This window comes from Mobula hypostoma, chromosome X2, assembly GCF_963921235.1.
Source record: "Mobula hypostoma chromosome X2, sMobHyp1.1, whole genome shotgun sequence".
NCBI lineage: Eukaryota > Metazoa > Chordata > Chondrichthyes > Myliobatiformes > Myliobatidae > Mobula > Mobula hypostoma.
Window position 1 is genome coordinate 12,981,309 of NC_086129.1, and position 14,095 is coordinate 12,995,403.

Sequence of the window (14,095 nt, forward strand, 5' to 3'; positions counted from 1 at the left end):
GCCCGTGCGGTGGGAATTGAACCCGGGTCGTCTGTACTGTAAATCGTTGTGCTAACCACTACACTCCTGTGCGGTGGGAATTGAGCCCATGTCGTCTCTACTGTAAATCATTGTGCTAACCACTACACTCTCGTGCGGTGGGAATTGGACCCGGGTCATCTGTACTGTAAATCGTTGTGCTAACCACTACACTCCCGTGCGGTGGGAATTGAACCCGGGTCGTATGTACTGTAAATCGTTGTACTAACCACTACACTACCGTGCGGTGGGAATTGAACCCGAGTCGTCTGTACTGTAAACCGTTGTGTTAACCACTACACTCCTGTGCGGTGAGAAATGAACCCGGGTTGTCTGTACTGTAAACTGTGGTGCTAACCACTACACTACCGTGCGGTGCGAGTTGAGCCCGGGTCGTCGGTACTGTAAATCGTTGTGCTAACCACTACACTACCGTGCGGTGGGAATTGAACCCGAGTCGTCTGTACTGTAAACCGTTGTGTTAACCACTACACTCCTGTGCGGTGAGAAATGAACCCGCGTTGTCTGTACTGTAAACTGTGGTGCTAACCACTACACTCCCGTGCGGTGCGAGTTGGGCCCGGGTCGTCGGTACTGTAAATCGTTGTGCTAACTACTACACTCCCGTGCAGTGGGAATTGAACCCGGGTCGTCTGTACTGTAAAAAGTTGTGTTAAACACTACACTCGCGTGCGGAGGGAATTGAACCCGGGTCGTCTGTACTGTAAATCATTGTGCTAACCACGACACTCCTGTGCGGTGGGAATTGAACCCGAGTAATCTGTACTGTAAATCGTTGTGTTAACCACTACACTCCCGTGCGGTGGGAAGTGAACCCGGGTAGTCTGTACTGTAATTCGTTGTGTTAACCACTACACTCCCGTGCGGTGGGAATTGAACCCGGGTAGTCTGTACTGTAAACCGTTGTGTTAAACACTACACTCTCGTGCGGTGGGAATTGAACCCGGGTCGTCTGTACTGTAAATCATTGTGCTAACCACTACACTCTCGTGCGGTGGGAATTGAACCCGCGTCGTCAGTACTGTAAAAAGTTGTGCTAACCACTACACTCCCGTGCGGTGGGAATTGAACCCGGGTCGTCTGCACTGTAAATCATTGTGCTAACCACTAAACTCCCGTGCGGTGGGAATTGGACCCGGGTCATCTGTACTGTAAATCGTCGTGCTAACCACTACACTCTCGTGCGGTGGGAATTGAACCCGGGTCGTCTGCACTGTAAATCAATGTGCAAACCACTACACGCCCGTGCGGTGGGAATTGAGCCCATGTCATCTCAACTGTAAATCATCGTGCTAACCCCTACACTACCGTGCGGTGGGAATTGGACCCGGGTCATCTGTACTGTAAATCGTTGTGCTAACCACTACACTCCCGTGCGGTGGGAATTGAACCCGGGTCGTCTGTACTGTAAATCGTCGTGCTAACCACTACGCTCTCGTGCGGTGGGAATTGAACCCGGGTCGTCTGCACTGTAAAAAGTTGTGCTAACCACTACACTCCCGTGCGGAGGGAATTGAACCCGGGTCGTCTGTACTGTAAATCGTCGTGCTAACCACTACACTCTCGTGCGGTGAGAATTTAACCCAGGTCGTCTGTACTGTAAATCGTTGTGCTAACCACTACACTCCCGTGCGGTGGGAATTGAGCCCATGTCGTCTCTACTGTAAATCATTGTGCTAACCACTACACTCTCGTGCGGTGGGAATTGGACCCGGGTCGTATGTACTGTAAATCGTTGTACTAACCACTACACTACCGTGCGGTGGGAATTGAACCCGGGTCGTCTGTACTGTAAACAGTTGTGTTAACCACTACACTCCTGTGCGGTGAGAAATGACCCCGGGTTGTCTGTACTGTAAACTGTGGTGCTAACCACTACACTACCGTGCGGTGCGAGTTGGGCCCGGGTCGTCGGTACTGTAAATCGTTGTGCTAACTACTACACTCCCGTGCGGTGGGAATTGAACCCGGGTCGTCTGTACTGTAAAAAGTTGTGTTAAACACTACACTCGCGTGCGGAGGGAATTGAACCCGGGTCGTCTGTACTGTAAATCGTCGTGCTAACCACTACACTCCCGTGCGGTGGGAATTCGACCCTGGTCATCTGTACTGTAAATCATTGTGCTAACCACTACACTACCGTGCGGTGGGAATTGGACCCGGGTCATCTGTACTGTAAATCATTGTGCTAACCACTACACGCCCGTGCGGTGGGAATTGAACCCAGGTCGTCTGTACTGTAAATCGTTGTGCTAACCACTACACTACCGTGCGGTGGGAATTGGACCCGGGTCGTCTGTACTGTAAATCGTCGTGCTAACCACTACACTCCCGTGCGGTGGGAATTGAACCCGGGTCGTCTGTACTGTAAATCGTTGTGCTAACCACTACACTCTCGTGCGGTGGGAATTGAACCTGGGTCGTCTGTACTGTATATCGTTGTGCTAACCACTACACTCCCGTGCGTTGGGAATTGAACCCGGGTCGTCTGTACTGTAAAAAGTTGTGTTAAACACTACACTCGCGTGCGGTGGAAATTGAACACGGGTCGTCTGTACTGTAAAAAGTTGTGCTAACCACTACACTCCCGTGCGGTGGGAATTGAACCCGGGTCGTCTGCACTGTAAATCATTGTGCTAACCACTAAACTCCCGTGCGGTGGGAATTGGACCCGGGTCATCTGTACTGTAAATCGTCGTGCTAACCGCTACACTCTCGTGCGGTGGGAATTGAACCCGGGTCGTCTGCACTGTAAATCATTGTGCAAACCACTACACGCCCGTGCGGTGGGAATTGAGCCCATGTCATCTCTACTGTAAATCATTGTGCTAACCCCTACACTACCGTGCGGTGGGAATTGGACCCGGGTCATCTGTACTGTAAATCGTTGTGCTAACCACTACACTCCCGTGCGGTGGGAATTGAACCCGGGTCGTCTGCACTGTAAAAAGTTGTGCTAACCACTACACTCCTGTGCGGTGAGAAATGAACCTGGGTTGTCTGTACTGTAAACCGTTATGTTAACCACTACACTACCGTGCGGTGCGAGTTGGACCCGAGTCGTCGGTACTGTAAATCATTGTGCTAACCACTACACTCCCGTGCGGTGGGAATTGAACCCGGGTCGTCTGTACTGTACATCGTTATGCTAACTACTACACTCCCGTGCGGTGGGAATTTAACCTAGGTCGTCTGTACTGTAAAAAGTTGTGTTAATCACTACACTCGCGTGGGGTGGAAATTGAACACGGGTCGTCTGTACTGTAATAAGTTGTGCTAACCACTGCACTCCCGTGCGGAGGGAATTGAACCCGGGTCGTCTGTACTGTAAATCGTCGTGCTAACCACTACACTCTCGTGCGGTGAGAATTTAACCCGGGTCGTCTGTACTGTAAAAAGTTGTGCTAACCACTACACTCTCGTGCAGTGGGAATTGAACCCTGGTCATCTGTACTGTAAATCATTGTGCAAACCACTACACGCCCGTGCGGTGGGAATTGAACCCGGGTCGTCTGTACTGTAAATCGTTGTGCTAACCACTACACTCCCGTGCGGTGGGAATTGAGCCCATGTCGTCTCTACAGTAAATCATTGTGCTAACCACTGCACTCTCATGCGGTGGGAATTGGACCCGGGTCATCTGTACTGTAAATCGTTGTGCTAACCACTACACTCCCGTGCGGTGGGAATTCGACCCTGGTCATCTGTACTGTAAATCATTGTGCTAACCACTACACTACCGTGCGGTGGGAATTGGACCCAGGTCATCTGTACTGTAAATCATTGTGCTAACCACTACACGCCCGTGGGGTGGGAATTGTACCCGGGTCGTCTGTACTGTAAATCGTTGTGCTAACCACTACACTACCGTGCGGTGGGAATTGGACCCGGGTCGTCTGTACTGTAAATCGTTGTGCTAACCACTACACTACCGTGCGGTGGGACTTGAACCCGGGTCGTCTGTACTGTAAAAAGTTGTGCTAACCACTACACTCCCGTGCGTTGGGAATTGAACCCGGGTCGTCTGTACTGTCAACCGTTGTGTTAACCACTACACTCCCGTGTGGTGGGAATTGAACCCGGGTCGTCTGTACTGTAAAAAGTTGTGCTAACCACTACACTCCCGTGCGTTGGGAATTGAACCCGGGTCGTCTGTACTGTCAACCGTTGTGTTAACCACTACACTCCCGTGCGGTGGGAATTGAACCCGGGTCGTCTGTACTGTATATCGTTGTGCTAACCACTACACTCCCGTGCGTTGGGAATTGAACCCGGGTCGTCTGTACTGTAAAAAGTTGTGTTAAACACTACACTCGCGTGCGGTGGAAATTGAACACGGGTCGTCTGTACTGTAAAAAGTTGTGCTAACCACTACACTCCCGTGCGGAGGGAATTGAGCCCGGGTCGTCTGTACTGTAAATCGTCGTGCTAACCACTACACTCTCGTGCGGTGGGAATTGAACCCGGGTCGTCTGTACTGTAAAAAGTTGTGCTAACCACTACACTCCCGTGCGGTGAGAAATGAACCCGGGTTGTCTGTACTGTAAACTGTGGTGCTAACCACTACACTACCGTGCGGTGGGAATTGAGCCCGGGTCGTCTGTACTGTAAATCATTGTGCTAACCACTACACTCTCGTGCGGTGGGAATTGAACCCGGGTCGTCTGTACTGTAAATCATTGTGCTAACCACTACACTCCCGTGCGGTTGGAATTGAACCCGGGTCGCCTGTACTGTAAAAAGTTGTGCTAACCACTACACTCTCGTGCGGTGGGAATTGAACCCGGGTCGTCTGTACTGTAAATCGTTGTGCTAACCACTACACTCCCGTGCGGTGGGAATTCGACCCTGGTCATCTGTACTGTAAATCATTGTGCTAACCACTACACGCCCGTGCGGTGGGAATTGGACCCGGGTCGTCTGTACTGTAAATCGTTGTGCTAACCACTACACTACCGTGCGGTGGGAATTGGACCCGGTTCGTCTGTACTGTAAATCGTTGTGCTAACCACGACACTCCCGTGCGTTGGGAATTGGACCGGGGTCGTCTGTACTGTAAATCGTTGTGCTAACCACGACACTCCCGTGCGGAGGGAATTGAACCCGGGTTGCCTGTACTGTAAATCGTTGTGCTAACCACTACACTCTCGTGCGGTGGGAATTGAACCCGGGTTGTTTGTACTGTAAATCGTTGTGCTAACCACTACACGCCCGTGCGGTGGGAATTGGACCCGTGTCGTCTGTACTGTAAATCGTTGTGCTAACCACTACACTACCGTGCGGTGGGAATTGGACCCGGGTCGTCTGTACTGTAAATCGTTCTGCTAACCACGACACTCCCGTGCGTTGGGAATTGGACCGGGGTCGTCTGTACTGTAAATCGTTGTGCTAACCACGACACTCCCGTGCGGAGGGAATTGAACCCGGGTCACCTGTACTGTAAATCGTTGTGCTAACCACTACACTCTCGTGCGGTGGGAATTGAACCCGGGTTGTCTGTACTGTAAATCGTTGTGCTAACCACTGCACTCCCATGCGGTGGGAATTGAACCCAGGTCGTCTGTACTGTAAACCGTTGTGCTAACCACTACACTCCCGTGCTGTGGGAAGTGAACCCGGGTCGTCTGTACTGTAAACCGTTGTGTTAACCACTACACTCCCGTGCGGTGGGAATTGAACCCGGGACGTCTGTATTGCAAATCGTTGTACTAACCACTACACTCCCGTGCGATGAGAAATGAACCCGGGTCGTCTGTACTGTAAATCGTTGTGCTGACCACTACACTCCCGTGCGCTGGGAATTGAACCCATGTCGTCTCTACTGTAAATCATTGTGCTAACCACTACACTCCCGTGCGGTGGGAATTGAACCCGGGTCATCTGTACTCTAAATCGTTGTGCTAACCACTACACTACTGTGCGGTGGGAATTGGACCCGGGTTGTCTGTACTGTAAATCGTTGTGCTAACCACTACACGCCCGTGCGGTGGGAATTGAACTCGGGTCGTCTGTACTGTAAATCGTTGTGCTAACCACTACAGTACCGTGCGGTGGGAATTGGACCCGGGTCGTCTGTACTGTAAATCGTTGTGCTAACCACTACACTCTCGTGCGGTGGGAATTGAACCTGGGTCGTCTGTACTGTACATCGTTGTGCTAACCACTACACTCCCGTGCGGTGGGAATTGAACCCGGGTCGTCTGTACTGTAAAAAGTTGTGTTAAACACTACACTCGCGTGCGGTGGAAATTGAACACGGGTCGTCTGTACTGTAAATCGTCGTGCTAACTACTACACTCCCGAGCGGTGGGAATTGAACCCGGGTGGTCTGTACTGTAAAAAGTTGTGCTAACCACTACACGACCGTGCAGTGGGAATTGAACCCGGGTCGTCTGTACTGTAAATCGTTGTGTTAACCACGACACTCCTGTGTGGTGGGAATTGAACCCGGGTCGTCTGTACTGTAAATCATTGTGCTAACCACTACACTCCTGTGCGGTGGGAATTGAACCCGAGTAATCTGTACTGTAAATCGTTGTGTTAACCACTACACTCCCGTGCGGTGAGAAATGAACCCGGGTTGTCTGTACTGTAAACTGTGGTGCTAACCACTACACTACCGTGCGGTGGGAATTGAACCCGGGTCGTCTGTACTGTAAATCGTCGTGCTAACCACTACACTCTCGTGCGGTGCGAATTCAACCCGGGTCGTCTGTACTGTAAAAAGTTGTGCTAACCACTACACGACCGTGCGGTGGGAATTGAACCCGGGTCGTCTGTACTGTAAATCGTTGTGTTAACCACGACACTCCTGTGTGGTGGGAATTGAACCCGGGTCGTCTGTACTGTAAATCATTGTGCTAACCACTACACTCCTGTGCGGTGGGAATTGAACCCGAGTAATCTGTACTGTAAATCGTTGTGTTAACCACTACACTCCCGTGCGGTGAGAAATGAACCCGGGTTGTCTGTACTGTAAACTGTGGTGCTAACCACTACACTACCGTGCGGTGCGAGTTGAACCCGGGTCGTCTGTACTGTAAATCATTGTGCTAACCACTGCACTCTCGTGCGGTGGGAATTGAACCCGGGTCGTCTGTACTGTAAATCATTGTGCTAACCACTACACTCCCGTGCGGTGGGAATTGAACCCGGGTCGCCTGTACTGTAAAAAGTTGTGCTAACCACTACACTCTCGTGCGGTGGGAATTGAACCCGGGTCGTCTGTACTGTAAATCGTTGTGCTAACCACTACACTCCCGTGCGGTGGGAATTCAACCCTGGTCATCTGTACTGTAAATCATTGTGCTAACCACTACACGCCCGTGCGGTGGGAATTGGACCCGGGTCGTCTGTACTGTAAATCGTTGTGCTAACCAGTACACTACCGTGCGGTGGAAATTGGACCCGGGTCGTCTGCACTGTAAATCGTTGTGCTAACCACGACACTCCCGTGCGTTGGGAATTGGACCCGGGTCGTCTGTACTGTAAATCGTTCTGCTGACCACTACACTCCCGTGCGGTGGGAATTGAACCCGGGTCGTCTGTACTGTAATCTGTAGTGCTCACCACTACACTACCGTGCGGTGGGAATTGGACCCGGGTCGTCTGTACTGTAAAAAGTTGTGCTAACCACGACACTCCCGTGCGGAGGGAATTGAACCCGGGTCGCCTGTACTGTAAATCGTTGTGCTAACCACTACACTCTCGTGCGGTGGGAATTGAACCCGGGTTGTCTGTACTGTAAATCGTTGTGTTAACCACTACACTCCCGTGCGGTGGGAATTGAACCGGGGTCGTCTGTACTGTAAATCGTTGTGCTAACCACTACACTCCCGTGCGGTGGGAATTGAACCCGGGTCGTCTGTACTGTAAATCGTTGTGCTAACCACTACACTCCCGTGCTGTGAGAAATAAACCCGGGTCGTCTGTACTCTAAATCGTTGTACTAACCGCTACACTACCGTGCGGTGTGAATTGAACCCGGGTTGTCTGTACTCTAAATCGTTGTACTAACCACTACACTCCCGTGCGGTGGGAATTGAACCCGGGTCGTCTGTACTGTAAACCGTTGTGCTAACCACTACACTCCCGTGCGGTGGGAAGTGAACCCGGGTTGTCTGTACTGTAAATCGTTGTGTTAACCACTACACTCCCGTGCGGTGGGAATTGAACCCGGGTCGGCTGTACTGTAAATCATTGTGCTAACCACTACACTCCCGTGCGGTGGGAATTGAACCTGGGTCGTCTGTACTGTAAACCGTTATGTTAACCACTACACTCCCGTGCGGTGGGAATTGAACCGGGGTCGTCTGTACTGTAAATCGTTGTGCTAACCACTACACTCCCGTGCGGTGGGAATTGAACCCGGGTCGTCTGTACTGTAAATCGTTGTGCTAACCACTACACTCCCGTGCTGTGAGAAATGAACCCGGGTTGTCTGTACTCTAAATCGTTGTACTAACCGCTACACTACCGTGCGGTGGGAATTGAACCCGGGTCGTCTGTACTCTAAATCGTTGTACTAACCACTACACTCCCGTGCGGTGGGAATTGAACCCGGGTCGTCTGTACTGTAAACCGTTGTGCTAACCACTACACTCCCGTGCGGTGGGAAGTGAATCCGGGTCAGCTGTACTGTAAACCGTTGTGTTAACCACTACACTCCCGTGCGGTGGGAATTGAACCCGGGACGTCTGTACTGTAAATCGTTGTACTAACCACTACACTCCCGTGCGGTGAGAAATGAACCCAGGTCGTCTGTACTGTAAATCGTTGTGCTAACCACTACACTCCCGTGCAGTGGGAGTTGAACCCGGGTCGTCTGTACTGTAAATTGTTGTGTTAACCACTACACTCCCGTGCGGTGGGAATTGAACCCGGGTTGTCTGTACTCTAAATCGTTGTACTAACCGCTACACTACCGTGCGGTGGGAATTGAACCCGGGTCATCTGTACTCTAAATCGTTGTAGTAACCACTACACTCCTGTGCGGTGGGAATTGAACCCGAGTCGTCTGTACTGTAAACTGTAGTGCTAACCACTACACTACCGTGCGGTGGGAATTGGACCCGGCTCGTCTGTACTCTAAATCGTTGTACTAACCACTACACTACCGTGCGGTGGGAAGTAAACCCGGGTCGTCTGTACTGTAAACCGTTGTGCTAACCACTACACTACCGTGCGGTGGGAATTAAACCTGGGTCGTCTGTACTGTAAACTGTAGTGCTAACCACTACACTCCCGTGCGGAGGGAATTGAACCCTGGTTGTCTGTACTGTAAATCGTTGTACTAGCCACTACACTAATGTGCGGTGGGAATTGAACCCGGGTCGTCTGTACTGTAAACCGTTGTGCTAACCTTTACACCATGTACTGCTACACTAAGAGCAAAGTGATGATGAACTTCTTCAGCTTGTCTTCTGATTGGAAAGATAAGCTCAGAATTAAAATTAAAATCAGAATCAAGTTTATTATCACTGCCATATGTCATAACATTTCTCTCTTCCTTTCCAGCACTAATGAAGGGTCTCAGCATGAAATGTTCCCTCCTTATTCCTCTCCACAGTGGCTGCCTGACCAGCTGAGTTGCTCCAGCATTTTGTGTGCGTTGTTCTGGATTTCCTGCAGCTACAGAAGCTCTTGTGTTTATGTCGTGAAATTTGTTGCTTTGTGCAGCTGTAAGTGCAATGCATAAAAAAATCCACGTTACAATAAGAAACAGATAAAAAATAAATAAGTACTGCAAAAGAGAGACCAATCGTGAGGCAGGGTTCATTGGTTCATGGACCATTCAGAAATCTGAAGGTGAAGAGAGAGAACTACTCACTTACTTGGGCCCATAGCTCCAGGAGGAGCATAGTACATTGATGACCTCCTATCTTCTTCGTTCTCTGATGTCGATGGTATGGTTGGAGTTCATCAATGTTTCTGCAATCCATTCACTATACAGGGGATTGGTCTATATATCTAGCTTCACCAGAGCCCTCTTGGCGAGCCTTACCTGTTTCCACCTCTCATGATGGGGATGTAGGGTTGGACTTTAAGAGGTAGAGAAGTTGCTCCTAAAATGTTGAGTGTGTGTCTTCAGGTCCCATACCTCCTTCCTGATGGCAGTACTGAGAAGAGAGCACTTCTTAGATGGTGAGGGTCCTCAGTGCTGGGGAGGCTAGTGCCCGAGATGGAGCTGGCTGTGTTTACAACCCTCTGCAGCTTTTTCCAATCCTGTGTAGTGAAGCTTTCATAGTTGTTTCTAATATCAAGTTCAAAAAGTACAAAATTCAAAGAAAATTTTGTATCGAAGTACATATGTGTCACCATATACAATCCTAAGGTTTCTTTTCTTGTGGGCATACTCAGTAAATCCACAAAACACAATTGGATCAATGAAAGACCACACCCGACAGGACAAACTACCAATGTGTATAAGACAACAAAATACGTAAATACAAAAGGAGTAAAAATAACCATAAATAAAAAAAACAATAAATATCGAAAACATAAGATGAAGGGTCCTTGAGAATGAATCCACAGGTTGTGGGAACAGTTCAGTCGCTTACCTTCACTGTCAGTCCAATTCTGCTCCTATGCCTTATGGTCTTATGGATAGGACAAAGAAGAAGCTGAGTTTGACGTAGGGTAAAGATGACAAGGTGATTCAGTTGATGGGATAATGAGGGCAGATGGAGAGTGGGTCTCCACAACAACTGTAAAATGTCCACTGTTGCTGGGAGGACTCCTGGGTGGGACTGATCTGTAATGGGAACTATTGTCTGTTTTCTGGCACAATGAATCTAAGCTTGTAAAGTAAAAACTTAAAGCACCAAATATTGGTCCAAAACGTCAGTTACATTGCTCAGAGAAGTAGGTCACTGACTGTAATGTGATACAATTTTAAAAATGAATGTAAAATGTTGAATTAAGTCCTGGAATTCAATGGGAATATATCAAGATGATTATTTTTTTTTGTTTTTCTTTTGTGGTCCCAGCAGAAACTCATTGCTCCAGACTTCAATTTATTACTTAATAGATGTTCAGTCATGTCCAGGCACTTGGTACTCAGCATAGGGTTTGGAAAGGATCCAGATCCAGATCCAGATTTAGTTTATGAGACCATGAGACCATAAAACATAGGAACAGCAGGATTGGGCCAGTCAGCCCATCAAGTCTGCTCCACCATCCCTTCATGGCTGATTTATGGTCTTTCTCAACCCCATTCTCCTGTCTGTAAGTAATTTATACGTTCTCCACATGACTGTGTCAGTTTCCTCCTGCTGCTCCAGTTCCCTCCCACATTCCAAACGTAACGCCCTGGGAAAGGTTTCACTGCTAATGCAATGGTTTCTCTGTAGCAGCAGTGTGTTTGGATTATGAATGGAGATAACCAGGGCTTTGGAATGTGCGGCATTCAATGAGGGGAGATTCTTCCTTCTTGTGTGCCTGAGAGCGAGGGATTCGTGGGCTTTTGTTTGGTGGAAGATGGTGAGAGCAGATGCTGGAAGGGAGAGGTCGTAGACTGCAGGACTGAATGGACGTAGAATGGGGTTGGGAGTCGACGACACCCGGGGGAAATCGATGGAGGTCTAACAGATGGGAAACTGTGAGCTCCAACATGCACATCAGACTGTTTCATTAAAATGGGCCCCTTTTTCTTTTTATTTTCTTTACTAACCCTATAGTGAAATTAAGAATTATAAAGCTCAATCGTTTAATTGCATATGGTGAACTGTTTGTTATGTCATCGTACTGATTTGTAACAAGGGAAAACATCACGCAGCATCCACACAAATGAGATTTCACAAGTTTGGCGGGGCCGGAGAGTGTCTTCCTCTAGACTAACGCCGCGGGCCAAACCTGCGGGTTACACAAAGATGTATGGGTTAGGGTTAGTAAGTTGTGGGCATGACATGTTGGCACCGGAAGCATGATGACATTGAAAGGCTGTATCAAGCATATACTGAAATTGTGTCGGTCATTGATGCAAATACACATTTTTCTGTATGTTTCAATGTTTCAATCTACATGTGACAATTGAAACTAATATCTTTATCTTTAAAAAAGTAGGACTCTGAGGAGGCTTGACATCGGGTGGATATTACCACTTTGGCAGAATTTAGGACCTTAGAGCAGTATTGCACATTACAGGCTGTCCACCATTTCATCAAGGCTGGTTAATTATCCCTGCCAACCATATTCTCCTGCCTTTTCCTCATAACTTTTGATGCCCTGACTGATCGAGAACCTATCAACCTCCACTTTAGACTTGGCCTCCTTAGCCATCTGTGGAAATGAATTCCACAGATTCACCACCCTCTGGATAAATAAATTCCACCTCATGTCTGTTCTAAATGAACCTCCCTCTATTCTGTGGCTGTGCCCTCTGGTTCTAGACTTCCCCACTATAAGAAACATCCTCCGCATATTCAGTGTATCCAGACCTTTCAATATTCAATAGGTTCAATGAGATGCCCACTCATTTTTCTAAACTCCAGTGAATACAGGCTTAGAACCATCAAACGTTAACCCTTTTGTTCCCACAATCATTCTTGTAAACCCCCTTTGAACCTTCTCCAATGCCAGCACATTATTTTCTTCAATAAGGGGCCAAAAACTGCTTACAAAACTGCAAGTGTGGTCTGACCAATGCCTTATAAAGCCTTAGTATTACACCCTTGCATTTGTATTCTATTCCTCTTGATATTAATGCAAACATTGCTTTTGCCTTACACAAACTGCAAGTTAACCTTTAGGGACTCCTGCACGAGGACTCCCAAGTCCCTTTGCACCTCTGACTTTTGAATTTTCTCCCTGTTCTTCAATTAAGATTGTGAATCACTGGAGTTGTCTGCTTCAGCAGAGCCAAGGAGGTTGCATCACTGAATATAGTCCAGGCCAAGGTGCACAGATTTTTGGATAGCAGAGGAGTTGATGGCCATATGGTTGATTCCTGCTTCTTTATCTTATGCTTTCATATGAAAATAACTGTCAGTAAAACTGTCGCATGTCTGTGTTTTATCAGATTAAATCTCCATGTCTAGGGCTGTAACCACAGCCTTCTACTTCCTTGTAAGAGACTAACTGAAACACAGGACAGGCAAACATGACGTCTAGATGGAAATAAAAAGTTATTTGTCAAAAATTGGACAATACTCTGACCATCACTTTTTTAAAAATTGTTGATGTTTCACTAAACTGACAACAAGATAATACACACAGTACTGTACAAAAGTCTTAGGCACATATATATAGCTAGTGTGCCTAAGACTTTAGTACAGTATTGTAGTAATTTTATGTATTTCACTGTACTGCTGTCATAAAAAAAAACAGATTTCATAACATGCGTGAGTGATGATAAACCTGATTCTGATATGGGTCTCTGCTGTGGACTGAGAGTGGGAAGGGGGCAGGGAGAGGAGAATCATGGTTGGGAAAAGGGGGAGGGAGTGGGAAGCACCAGAGAGACATTCTGTAATGATCAATAAACCAATTGTTGGGATCAAATGACCTTGCCTGGTGTCTCAGAGCTGGGTGAGTCTGCACCACCCCCCACCCCCCCCCCCCTCTGCCCCTGGCACTCCTTCTCTGCCACCTGTCCCACACCCCTTCTGCAGTGCTCTACCCTGCCATTCCCAACATCCTTTGCTCCTGCCAGATTTACAAAGTTGCTTTCTGCTCCACGTTGACAAATACAGCACTGTGCAAAAGTGTTAAACACCCTATGTGTGTGCCTAAGATTTTTGCACAGTACTGTATTATTACAAAGTAATATTCTACTTCAGTATCTGGAACAAGTGGGCACACTAGCATGTGAGTACAATGAGATGTAGGTAGTAGTAAGTTATTGGTCAGACACAACTTGGACCATTGTGAGCAGTGTTGGACACTCCTCTAAAAAAGGGTGAACTGGGGTTGGAGAGGGTACAGAGGAAATTCTTGAGAATGATTCCGGGAATGGAAGGGTCAATGCATAAGGAGTGTTTGAAGGCTTCGGGTTTGCTTAGAGTTTAGAATAATGAGGAGGATCTCATTGAAACCTATCGAATATTGAATATTGAAT